General features: G+C 46.7%; 1 protein-coding gene across 1 annotated transcript in view; it reads left to right on the top strand.

Annotated features, from left to right (window-relative positions):
- The first annotated feature begins 2,425 nt into the window (after window positions 1-2,425).
- The window catches only part of CAMK1G (calcium/calmodulin dependent protein kinase IG), a 30,289-nt gene continuing 19,567 nt past the window's right edge, over window positions 2,426-13,147 (top strand). The window contains exon 1 of the mRNA XM_007988594.3: window positions 2,426-2,484. The gene's annotated coding sequence lies outside the window, so the exon portion shown is untranslated. The remainder of the gene's footprint in view (window positions 2,485-13,147) is intronic.

Below are 13,147 nucleotides of genomic sequence, written 5' to 3'. Positions count from 1 at the left end.
GGGAGAGTGATCAGTTCTCAGTGGGGTGGGAAATCTTAGAAGGCTTCCTAGATGTGGAATTTTTGAATCTATAGCATTTTTATAGGCAGAGAATGAGGAAAGGGCATTTTCTTAACCAACAGATCAGGATAAATGAAGGTCAGGAGTTTTGGTGTGAGTGTTATCTTAGAAATAAGTGTTTCATATGGTGAGGCTGGAGTGTCACATGGGTAGAAAGAGAGATGCAGTGGAGGGAGAATAGCTCTGTGCCCAATCCTGGAATGCTTTCAATGATGGCCTGAAGTGTATGGATTTTATTCTGTAAACAATGAATGTTTCTGATGAGGAAGCAATATGTTTTATTGAGGTAATTCTAGAATGAAAGTTACATTGTATATTGTCTTAGTCTATTCAGGGTGCTGTAACAAAATACCATAAACTGGTGGCTTATAAATAGCAGAAACATATTTCTCACCATTCTGCAGGCTGCAAGTCCCAGCAAATATAATGCCTGATGAGGGCTCACTTCCTGATTCATTGAAGGCACCTTTTCTTTGTGTCCCCCTATAGTGGAAGGAGCAATGCAGCTCTTCGGGGTATCTTTTATAAAGGCACCGATTCCATTCACAAGGGCTCTACCCTCATGACGTAATCACCTCCCCCAAACCCCATGTTTTAATACCACCACACTAGTGATTAGGTGTCAGCATATGAATTTAGATGGGGACATAAATATTTAGACTATGACAGGTAAAGAATGATCACAGCTAAATTTTATTAAGTGCTCACCATGTACGAGCCACTGTTCTAAGCAGCTGCATTCTGTCTCGCTCCACCCTACTAGTGTGTGAAATAAGTTTAATAATTATGCCATTTTACAGATGGAAAAACTGAGGCACAGAGAGGCTAAGCTACTTTCCCAAAGCCACATATCTGTCATTGGAAGACCCAGGAATCCAACCTAGAAGTCTTCCCCAGAGCCACTTTTAAATATCCTACTTCACCACCTCATCCTATGCTATCACAATTCTACCTGGGTGGGAGGGTGAGGGCTTGAACTGAGATCGTAGAGGTGAGTATTTCCTTGCATTCACATAAAGAAATACCATAATAAAAGTGGTCACCTATAGAAGGCAATATCAGGGTCAAGGGACAGACAAGGAGTAGAAGGGGGTGACACATCTCAATGTACGCCTTTTAATATGGTCCTTTTCTTGCCCATATGAATGTGTTATTTGTTCAAAAAACAAGATGACACAAAAGAAAGGGTACAATTTAAAAGCTAATTTCAAGGAACAAATGAAAGTGCATAAGAGCTGGATGGGTTTGGAAGACAAATGAAACAGGCAGCACAAACAAAACAAACCCTGGAGTTTCTCACTTGAGTGTTTGGAAGATGGTAGCCCACTAGCCTAGCTGGGGAAAACAGGAGAGTAGGTTTGAGGGTGGCCATAACACATTCAGTCTTGTTCTTAGGTGACAGTGGACATCTGGATGTTGAGGTTGAGCATGGTAACCAAGGTGGGATGTTGACCGGGGAGGTTCTCATGAAGATGGTAATGGACCCCGTGAGTAGATGGTAACCTTAAGGAGAGAGTAGAGAAGGAGAAAACAAGAGAGCAGATGACAGAGGTTAAGGAAATCTGCACTAAAGGGACTGCCCCAGAGAAGCTAAGATGGAGACTGTGAAGCCTTGGTCAAGGGCCAGGATGGAGAGATGAGTACAGGAAACAGAGGGAGCAGAGAGTTTCCGGAGGAGGGGAATGATTTCCCGGGGTCTCATGGGTTAGGACTGAGACAGGTTTGGGGATCAGAATGCTGAGCTTCCGGAGGAAAGGAGACATATCAAAGATATTGAGTGCGACTGTCCAACTGAGGGGCCCCTTGTGGGATGTCTAAGGCCCTTTCTCCCTGTTCTGTAAGAGATAACAAGCAAGGTGGACACTGAGATGTCTTCAGTCCCTACATGTCAGCCAGTGTAGATGTTCTGTTTTTCAGGGAGAGGTTTTTAGGCAACATACGCCAGCACCTGAGTGGTTAAAAGGGAAACTGAGGCAGACAATCCTAGAAAGCTTATCTGATTTTTTCTGTCATCACCCATTCAGGATAATGAGAACCTATAATTTGATGTGTTTGCTTTTCATTCTTCCTTTCTATCTTTTCATCACACACATCAATGCAAACACAATTGCACACATACACACACACACACACACACACACACACACACACCAGGCAAAAATGCACAAGCATTTTTCTGGATAAGACTCATTACTGCTCGGTGGGAGGGAGGGAGAGCAGAGCCGAGGAAAGGAAAGAGAGATGCAAACCACCCTAGCTACTTTTACTCCCCTTTAAGGCTGCATGGTTACGGTCCTGGGAAAGAAAACTCCTGCATTCCTCCCCTTTAATTGGGTTTATTGTTAAAGCACTGGAGCAGCTAATCCTCACAGACCTGTAGGAGCTGGAGTGGGAGCCCAAGCAGGATTCTTGCCGAGTCTGTGGGTAAGACGACCCTGCTTCTTTTCTTGGCTTTAGGGGGTCTCCTTGCTTAGTGGGAAGCGTGCAGCACCTAGCGAGTGGATTTGAAGAGCCACTTTGTAAGCAACTTGGGCATTTATTTCAGCCCCAGTTCCAGGCTTCCCTGACTCTTTTGGCATCAAGGGTAAGTTATAGGTGTCTTGGAAAATAAGTCTGAATGGGGGTCTGGGTGAAGCCATCTGTCCATCATTCCTGGGCTGGCTTGCATGGAAACCCTTTGCACTTCTGGGCAGGGAAAAGGGAGAAAAATATCTTTATGTGCCCCTCCTGCAATGTCTGCATTATAGGGACAAGCCTCTAGGCTCTATGCCTGGAGGGACCCCATCCATCTGCTGGGGTGTCAGGACCTCCAGCTCTCTTGCATCCCTCCCTCCTATTCAACCTTCATCTCTTAACCTCTCTGACCCCATCCATCAAATAAGGTATGCCCTCTCTGCCTATCTCTTTGGGTTATTGCGAGGATTAGCAGAACCAATGACAAAACGATTTGTAAACAGCCTGTGGCTCTACAAACCTAAGGAAGAAGAATCAGCCTCAGTCCCTCCTGAAGAGGTCTGTGGACAGGCTTCAGGCTCCCTATCCCCGGCCGCGTTAAGATGCAGAACACAGTCGAGCTATTGCTGTCAGTCACAAGACAGCTCCTTCACCTTCCCCAGGGGCGTGTCTACCTCCCTTCTGTTTTTAAACTTCCCTAGTTTACCTCTCAGGTGAAGATCTTGAAAGGAGGTCTGGATTCACCAACACCATCACCCCCATCCACCCCGTGGCCCCTTCTCTCCACGTAACTTTGACGTACAAACATTAACCCTGAGGCTCCCGGAGGTGGCTGCCAGGGCTCACGCTGGTCTGGCTGCAGTGCTTGGCTGGCCAGCCTCTTGCTCTGGAGTGAGATAAATTGATCATGAGGAAAATCTCTGAGAAGGGTCAAGAGAGTCAAGCAGATTCCGCCTTAGGTAAGAAGATGATCTTTTCCAGATCATAAGCTGAAGACAGAACAAGGCCCCTGTCATTCCTGTTGACCCAAGCTTAACCAGAACCAAAGATGAGACCCACCTCTGAAACACAGTGCTTTGTAATACCTGGTATGCGGACCACATTTTACAGTTTCGAATGTGTTCAGAATTAATCTTCTTTAGGACGATCCCATCAGATGGTGTGGCATGTATTATTTCCCCCTTAATATAGATGAGACCACTGAGGCTCAGAGGTTAAAGGGGTTGTAAAGCTGGTGATGGTGGTGGCATTTGAACCCAGATCTATTGATAAATTCAGTGACCTTTCCATGATGCTGCAGATTGCTCTGGTGTGTGCGTGTGCGTGTGTGTGTGCTGCTTATTAAGAGCCCTCTTCAGAAAGTACTCTTTGGGAAAGAAGCTTGAGGTTAGAGTGAGAAATGGTTTGAGCTGGAGCCATGAGAGGCTTGGGGCAATAGATATGCTGCCCCCAGCCTCTGTGCTGAGAAATCTGAGTGCTTTAAGGATTCAGTCCTTTCCAGATTGTCCGAGCCATGTGTTCCCAGGGGAATCAGTCAGACGTTAGGATTGCATTACAGCATCATGAGGATGAAAGTGGAGATGAGTGACATCCCAGCAACCGCCACCAGGAAAGAGGCAACAGGTTATGTGGTACAGCGACGAGAAGACTAGCGTTGGAATCCAGTTCAATTCTATCATTCACTATCAGTTTGATGCGGGGGATTTTTCTGAACATTTCTACTTACCAGTACCTGAGACGTAAAATGCGGTTACCTTGAAAGGGGGACATGAGTCATTAAACAAGATAATGCATGCAAAGTGCCTAGCGCGGTGCCCCACCCAGGTGCGTGGTCCAGGGCAGCGAATACTATAAAGCCTAGGAGAGATTCTACCTGTAAGTGAAAAAGCATCCCCCTCTAAGAGGAGAGCACCTCCCTCCCTCCCTCTCCCCCATACACACGCACACAGGGCCAGAAATAAATTGCCACACGAATGCGCGCGAGTGACGGCGCCTAGCCACAGCCTGCCAGCGCCAGCGAGTGAATGAGCTGCAGCATGAATGAGGGGAGCGGCTGAGTCTGCAAAGAGGCTGCGTGCCTGGCGCTACAACTGCAGGCGCGCCGCCACGGTCAATGGCGAGGGGGTTGGGGCTGAGTGGGAGCGGCTGCCAGCAAGAAAGCAAGCTGAAGCAGGCAGGGGACTGCACGGACTATCCATGATTGTGGAGGAAAGGCTGGTAACTCAGAACTTCCTGACACAGCCCTTCGTCCTGAATTCAGTCTGTCCTTTCTTTTGCACTCCATTCCTGGTGGGGGAAATATCCTTCCTCTCCCCTTCTGGAAGCCGCAGTAGAGTGCCTGGCTGTGACGGTTAATAGTAATGAGCGTTCAGCCTGTACAAAAGAGGCACCTCTTGCGTGGGATTAGGCTTGAAGGCAGTGTGTGACACACAGTCAGTGTTAACCTTGAAAACTCCTTAGAAAAGTGCCCCAATGGAGACCTGATATCGCCTATGAAAAAATCCCAACAAAAGTATTATTTCCTCTCTTGTTGCAACAGTTCCCTGCTTTCTTGGTTGGGTACCAGATGAAGTAGTTGGCTTGCATTCAGGGCTATGATGTATGAAAAATCATATATCTTTAAACACTTTAGAATCACAGTGAGATGAGATGCTCACACTGTGAAAGGCACGTGGGAGCTGGAACCAGCTGAAGGAACAGCAGATCCCTGTCTGCTGTCCTGTGCTCACCCCTGTTTAAGTCCTTATTGGTTTCCCTTTCTTTCTCCAGTGCTTAGTGTTTAATTCATGTGCCTATAATGTGGACCCACTGCATGGCACTTTAGAGGTTGCAAACTGCTTTTGTGCCCATTGAAGCATTAGCCCTCCAAAGGAATGCTGAGAAATAGAGCAGGGATCATTATTCACACTCAGTAGATGAGGAAACCGAGGCCCAATATGCTTAGCAGCACACTAAGAATAAGCAACATACCCTGCTCTTTACAATGGCCCCTGTGTGTTGACCTCTCAGCTACCACATGAAGCCCTAGAGAATGGTCTTCACATCCTCTGTAAGAAGCACATAGTAAACCATAAGCAACACATAAATTACGGCTTGTCACTGCAGTCAGTGATTTTGTTAAACTTAGATGTAGGTTTGCGCCTTAAATAAACTGCAGGCAACAATGGAAAAACCTTCTCCCTGGGTCATTTTGTGAATAGAAATTGGCATGCAGAGTTGATCTTTGAAATGCAGAATGATAGTGGCAGAAGGGCTGGGAAATGGAGTGGGTGGTCCTTGGAGTTTCTCTCCAGTCAGAAGACTCCTGACACCTTTAGGCTCCAGAACCTGGGCTTTGGCAAGCTGATGAGCCACTTGGGTTGCAACCCATGAACTAGAAATGAGTTCTGACACAGGCCCAGCCGTTCACCTATGACACCACAAGGAGGGTAAAACTGTGACTGATGGCAGAGGGCTGCTAGAAATTTCATCTATCCTTTCAAAATATGAAGAATTACAAAGCATTAGAGATGGCCTAGTCTACATTTTCCAAAGGATGCTCTGAGAAACCCTAGATCCCCTGCACACTAATATGAGTGTTACAGAAGGAAAGAATTTCACTGTCTACTAAATTTGGGAAATGCCGGATTAAACAGCATTAAGCATGTGTCTTTAATGGTCCTCAGAGCCTTTAATGAGCTAATGTGGATTATGAATCTCCAAGAAGGGGGCCAGAGGAGGTAGCAAATCCACCCTGCTCATGGAGAGTCGCCCAGGACTAACATAATGAAAAGCAAACTTCAGGGAACTTTAATCTAGTCCAATCTCATCTGTTCACCAAAGAGGAGGATGGAAACTCAGGGATGTATAGTGATCTGCTTGGGGCTGCACAGCTACTGGATATCAAACCAAGACTGGAACAAGCCTCGGTTCTTTCCAGTATTCTTTTAACCCAGTGGATGATATAAAGTTCAATATGGGCCAGAGTGTAGAAAATTGCGGGACCCAGCAAGAAAACTTCCCAACTTTTGCCTTTTACCCTTTTGTCACCAAGTACTGACAGATTTCCATGATTCTCTGTCCCCCAGCCTGCAGGCAGAGAGCACATTCTTATTGAAGATGATCCAACTGATAACCTCCCTCCCAAGGCCCATAGGCTCTTCTGAGTCATGGTCCCAAAGAATGGAAAATCCTAGAAGCAGAGACTATAAAGCAGTCTTAGGGTAGACTGATTCCTCTAAAGTCAGTGAAAGAGCCAGGCATGATCCAGAAGACCTGAGCCTGCTCACTATGCCCCAGAGTGATTCAAGCCTCCTTGCTCAGAAGCCCCTAGTGACAGCACTAGCAAAAGGAGGGTGGCTCTTTCCATGGGTAGAATTGAGAACCATTATCTGTGGGCTTAAGATTGCAGAGGTGCTACTCAAAGATGCTCTCCTTTCCTGTCCCCATCTACTCTGGTTAGTCCATGCCCAGTTTAGGAACACTATGATTGTTCCTACACTGTACCTATTGTAATGGTTTGGAGTGGAGTGGAGTGGAGTGGAGTGGAGTGGAGTGGAGTGGAGTAGGGTGGATTGGATTGGATTGGATGGAAAGCCTTTGAATTCTAATGTGATGCTCCTAAGACTCTGGATCACCTAATTAGGAGTGTAACACTTTTAAGCTATTAGCCCAGCTGATTCATTTAATAAGCACCTCAGGACAGGTCCCTAAATGGCTGCAACTCAAATAGGAAACTTTGGATAGTGAGGCCATGTGGAGAGTGGGGCAGAAGTGAGAGTCCAGAGAAAGAATCTGGCCAGTGTGGGGTCATGAGGTGACCTGGCAGTTTTAGGGTACATGACCACAGTGAGGAGGCCACTGCAAACAAACCTCACCTGCCTGAGAGTTCTGTCTGGGGCTAGTGATGCTCCCTTTACTAAATGAAGCTGGAAAAGGAGGAAGGACACAGAAGCTCCATGGAAGGAGCACCTGCCTGCTGGGCTCATGGCCCAAGCATCTCTCACCAGCATCTCATAAACAGGCATCACACAGCCTGCCACTAGGAGCATGGAAAGGGCTGCACTCAGAGGCAGCGTCCACCCCAAGGCTGTACTGCCTGCCCTTTAGGAAGAACTTTCCCCTCTGTAACCTCCTCCACAGCTGCAGAATTTTCCCCCAAGAGGCCAGGAAGATCATCCAAAAAATACAGTTGAGCACTAACCAGGAGGCAGGTACTGTGGTAGCCCCAAGGCGGGCAGCGAGACAGCCAAGGTCTTTGTCTGTGTGGAGTTACTTTCTACAGAGGAGATCAACCTCTGACAAATAAACAGGGTGCTTTGAGGTTGTCATATGTATTACAGAAGAAAGGACTGGCTCACCTAAGAGAGAGTAACTCTGGGTGTGGGTAGACAGACTCTAGGTAGAATGGTCAGAAAGAGCCTTGTCTAGTGTCCCAGGGAAGTTCTTCTGACCAAGAAGTGGACACAGGTCCCATCCCAGGCACTACTGTCCCTGAAATGATGATGACAACAAAAAAGCCAAGCAGATTTGGCCTTCTATGGCCATTCCACCCTCTCCTGCTGCTGTGCCATGGGCAGAACCTCACAATGAGGACTACAGAGAGGGAGGCCCTGCTGCAGTCTCTTCTCGGGACTCAGGTCTTCTTGCTATAGGCTCCTCTCTAAAGCAATATAAAGAATACATCCACCCACCTTCGATACTCATCTTAAATCTAACTCCTCCACAGTGCGCTCCCCAATCAACCCACCCCCAAGCTTTTCTTTCTCATTCACTCATTTAGCAACCATGGGCTGGACCTTTAGCGAGTGCCAGGAACAGTAGTAGGTTCTAGGATTTCAAAGATGAGTAACACGTGGTCCCAGTCCTTTAAGCAGACTGGTCTGCATTCTTAGCTCCTTATTTATATATCTGCATTTGGTCTTCATAACCTGATTGTAAGCACTTTTAAGGCCAGACTCCTATCATAGAAATGTCTATTTATAGCCCAAAGGGTATACAGGAAGTACGTAATAAATGCATGTTGCGTGAAGGAGTATTACCTCCACAGCTCAAAGATAGTTCCATGAATAAGGTCATTTCCTTTGCTAGGAGCCATTTTTGCAGAATATTCTTGAGAATCTTGCTGTGCTGAGGTGCAAGGCACCTGAACCAGCCACGAAGCCAACATTCTCCAAGTCTCCTGAGCTATCGACGTGAAATCAGCCCTAAATCTCAGAGAAATCTGTGGCGGCTGCTCCTGAGCTTTGAAACCCAATGGAAATTGTTGCCAGAAATAGAGTGAGAGGCGGGGAGTACTTTGGAAACAAATGAGAGCAATACTGGAGCTTCAAGCTCCTTAGAATTTGTTTTCTTTTCCTCTGAAAAGGCCTAGATTACAGAAGTCAAGAGAGGAGGGGGAGGACTTCAGCAGTAAGAAGCAGGATGCAGCCATGGAAGAAACGTGGGCACCCCTTTCAAAGCCCGCTGTTCAGACCTCCACCACACAGGGCATGGGGGTCTTGAGGCGATCGCTCTGGTTACAGAGGGGTGGGAAGGAAAAGCCAAAGCTATGGGGGTTTCAGATCTGGGCCTTTGAGTTTTCCACATTGCACTGAAGACGGAACTAAATGGTTAGGATTCAGTGTATGGGAGGAGGAGTGGGTGGGAAAGATGTTTTCTTATAGCCTAGCTTCGGCTAAGAATACTATGTTTTTAAAGCTATTTAAGAGAGAAGAGAAAGAAGGAACAGTGAGTACAGATCTGCTAATGAGGTGGTACAGCCTCCTGGAGAACAGGCCGTCATTCCCTGGGAGCTCCGGAAGGGGGAGTGATGGACGCCTGGCTCTTGGTCCCAGAGCTGGAAGGCAGCTCTTGATTGGCTGGAAAAGCAACATCCACAGCTCTGTTGTTCTGTGGAGAGGGGAGAGAGAGAGGGTGGGGGAGGCACACAGGCAGTTGATTTTGCTTTGTTAAATGTTCAAACCTTTGCCCTTATCCCCTACTTTCAAGACTTTCCAGGAGCAGTGTATCTACACAGCGAGAAGTATTTGTGATGCCCCCTGGAGACTGGGTCAGCTAAATGAGATTCTTTAAACCTGATAAGATTAACATGCAATAATGGACAATCTCAAATTTAAAGTACCCCATTTTTCTTTTTGCAGCCTGGTAAAGCGAGTGAGAGTTCATGCATTCTAGATGCCAAGCACCCTGATAAGTGGAAGCTGCTAGATTTGGGGTTCAGGATCTACAGAAAGGCATCTGGCTAAAGACATTCCCCAACTCTTATATTCCATCTTCCTCAAAGAGATCTCCACCAGTCAGGGTCCATTTGTCTCCACCTTGTGTACTGTGCCCTCAAAGTCAAGTGTCAGCCCACCACTGCCAGTGAGACCTCCTCTGGCCAGTGCCTGCATCCTGAACTGCTGTGGTCCCTTTGGGCTGCCACCCTGCCAAGAGGAACAGATCATCTAATGGGCCAGGAGACCCAAACACAAGCTACCAGATGTATATACAACTAGGTCAATCATGAAGGAGTTTCTCACATGCATTTTTTAATAATAAATAGCCACCAATTATTATATAGCCAGGTTGCAAGTTGACACACTATTAAAATGTACACCAAAAAATGCAGCTTCCTTATTTCTTATAAATCTTTCTCATGAACTCCCACCCCATCAGGCAGCAAAAAAGGAAATGGGGAACTTTAAATTTCAATTTTTCCATTATAGCATATAAATCTCCCTTTGGGTTTCAAGAGTCTCCTTTAGCTGACCTTATACCTTTCAGGAAAACACAGCCTTGAGATGGACTTTCCTCTTCCTGCTCAACTTCAAGGTGGCATTTTATGTTGTAAGGTATTTACTTGACCTTGTTGTCATATGGGAGAAGGGGGCCTCAGACTTCTCAGACTTATCAGGGACCCTGGATTCCATAGTCCTCCAGATCCCATCAGAAACTGACTAGTGACCTCTGAAGTATGACTGGTCACACTGCTTCATGGGGATCATACTGACATACTCTACTAAAGGCCCTGATCCCAGCTGTTTGCTTACCTGAAAAGTCCTGGTCATCACCATCTCTTCTCACCAACCCCAGCCAGCTGGCCCTGACCTGCTCTACATCCCCTCATAGGGCCATGAGCCATGATGACCTGGTAAATGTTTAATGACAGGTCTTGGGGCCGGGGTCAGTGGAGTCAGGGAGAAGCCCTGATTATAGCTGTTGCCACTGCCCCTGGTGTAAATACTCCTATTAGGCTGGGATTGGTGGCTCACACCTGTAATCCCAGCACTTTGGGAGGCCAAGATGGGAGGGTCACTTGAGCCCAGGAGTTCGAGGCCAGCCTGGGCAACAGAGTAAGACCCTGTCTGGAAAACAAATTAAAATTAGTCAGGCGTGGCGATGCATGCCAACTACTAGCATGACTGAGGTCCCAACTACTAGGGTGGCTGAGATGAGATCACTTCAGCCCAGGGGGTGGAGGCTACAGTGAGGAATGATTACACCACTGTACTTCAGCCTGGGCAATAGAGCAAGACTCTGTCTCAAAAAAAATACTCCAGTACTCCTACTGTGGTCACTTTCTAGCTGCCAACATTAACACCAGAGATGTGCACAGCTGGCTCTCATGAGCTGGCATGAGCTGGCCCTGGGGAGGTTTTGGAGTCTCTGCCCATCATGAGGCACTGTCTCAATTCACCTCCTCCCTCGAGGCCTCCCCATGATTCCTCACCGCCCTGTTAGATACAGTTGCAGGTGGACCTCCTCCTAGGCTTAAAGCCTCCCACCAGCAGGGTCCTGGTAAGCCACCCCATCCATGTCACCAGTCTCCCCATTCCTGAACAGATGCTCTAAAGCAAAGATCTGTGCTTTGGAAAACTATACCATCTGTCTCCCCATCCCCTTTCCAGGGTCCACTTGAACCAAAAGTATCCATCTTTCCACCTCCTCTTCCTCTCTGCCAAGAGCCTCGCTTGTATCATATTCTTCTTATCCCAGGGCTCTAAGTCTCATATTGTGTTTTAATGGTGGAAGAGGTTTCCCTCTATTCCATGAAACCTATTTTACCATGAGTCCTCCAGATGTGGATTACCAGGAATGAAATACATCAATAACTGTCTCCAGAATATTATCTCCGTTACAACTGTTTATCATTGTAGCAGAACAGAAAAAAATAAAAATAAAAACAAAAAAAGAAACCACTGTTTATCATGTGTATCAATGTCTCTATATGCACCATTTCATTTAACCTTTACCATATCATAAAGGTTTTTGCCCCCACTTTACAGATGAGGAAATAGATTCAAAGAGGTTAGTAACTTGCCTTAGGCAAGGCCATTTACCTGGTAACTAGCAAAGGTAGGATTCGAACTCAGGTTGGCCTCCAAAACTATGCTCTTCACTAAATGCTGAATTGTAGACAAACAAACTTTCCTTTTGTTCAAAGGCTATTATTAATAGGAGACCCCATAGAGTCTACAGGTGGTTTTTCTCAAGTGGGGAAGGAAGGTCATTGCCCAAGAGGGGCAGCCATTAGACATATTTTCCTATTTCTCCATCAGGTTCAAAGAGTGTGAGGGAGAGGGTGCTGGCAGAAATGGTGTCTCACTCATCACTCCTGGACACCTAGTACCCTGCCATCAGCTGTTGGAGGAGGTAGACACAGTGGAATATCCAGAGGAACAGAAATTCCCTCCAACCATTTAACCCCATCCCAAAAATATGTTTCTCTCTAGTATTCATGAGCTCAGTCAGGGCACCCCCAACCAATCCCAGATGCTCCTGTCAGAAACATGGGAGTCCTCCTGGACTCCGTCTGCCCCACCATATGACACATCGCCTAATACTGTAGATAACTGGACTCCCAGAATACATCCCAGGTTCATCATTCTCTCCTTCACTCCCATCTGGCCCGAGCCACCATCATCTCTCTCCTAGACTTCTGTCCCCTACCCGTTTTCCATGCAGCAACTCTTGCCCCTTCCACTCCCTTCACAGATCAGCCAGAGAGAACTCTTTAAAACATCAATGGTGTAATTAACTCCCCTACTAAAAATACTTCATGTCTTCCCATCTCACTTAGAAGAAAATCCAAGGTCTTTAACAGAGTCTATAAGGCCCTTTATGGTCTGCCCCTGCCTGCCTCTCCCTGCCCATTCTCCACCCCCGACCATACGGCGCTCACTCTGCACCAGCCACGCCATCCCTTCAGGCTCTGGAGCACACCATGCTCTTTCCTCCCTTCGAGATTTGCTGTTATATTTCCTTTGCAGAGAAGCTCTTTCATATGCTTTTTGCTTCGTTGGCTCCTTCCCAAACTTTGCGTCTCAGCTTAAATATGGCCTGCTCAAGAGGCCTTCCCTGGCCTTTATCTAAAGAAGACTCTCCCTGTTTATCTCTATGACAAACCCAGGTTTTTGTCTTTCATGATTTTCCCCACACTTTGTAACTGTACACGTGTGACTTTACTTGCCCATTGCCCATCTCCTTCAGACTGGCAGCCTCATGAAAGCAGGGCCAGCATCTGTGTTGTTATCAGTACACATCGGCACCTTGCATATGGTAGGTGCTGAATAAATATTAGTTGACTGTTGAATACGTATGGTAACTCCAGAACTCTGATATAAATTTAGGAAATGATTCAATTTAGATTTTCATGAATAACTATTTGCCC

This window comes from Chlorocebus sabaeus, chromosome 25 (genome assembly GCF_047675955.1).
Source record: "Chlorocebus sabaeus isolate Y175 chromosome 25, mChlSab1.0.hap1, whole genome shotgun sequence".
Taxonomy (NCBI): domain Eukaryota; kingdom Metazoa; phylum Chordata; class Mammalia; order Primates; family Cercopithecidae; genus Chlorocebus; species Chlorocebus sabaeus.
This window is presented reverse-complemented; position numbering and strand designations above follow the sequence as displayed.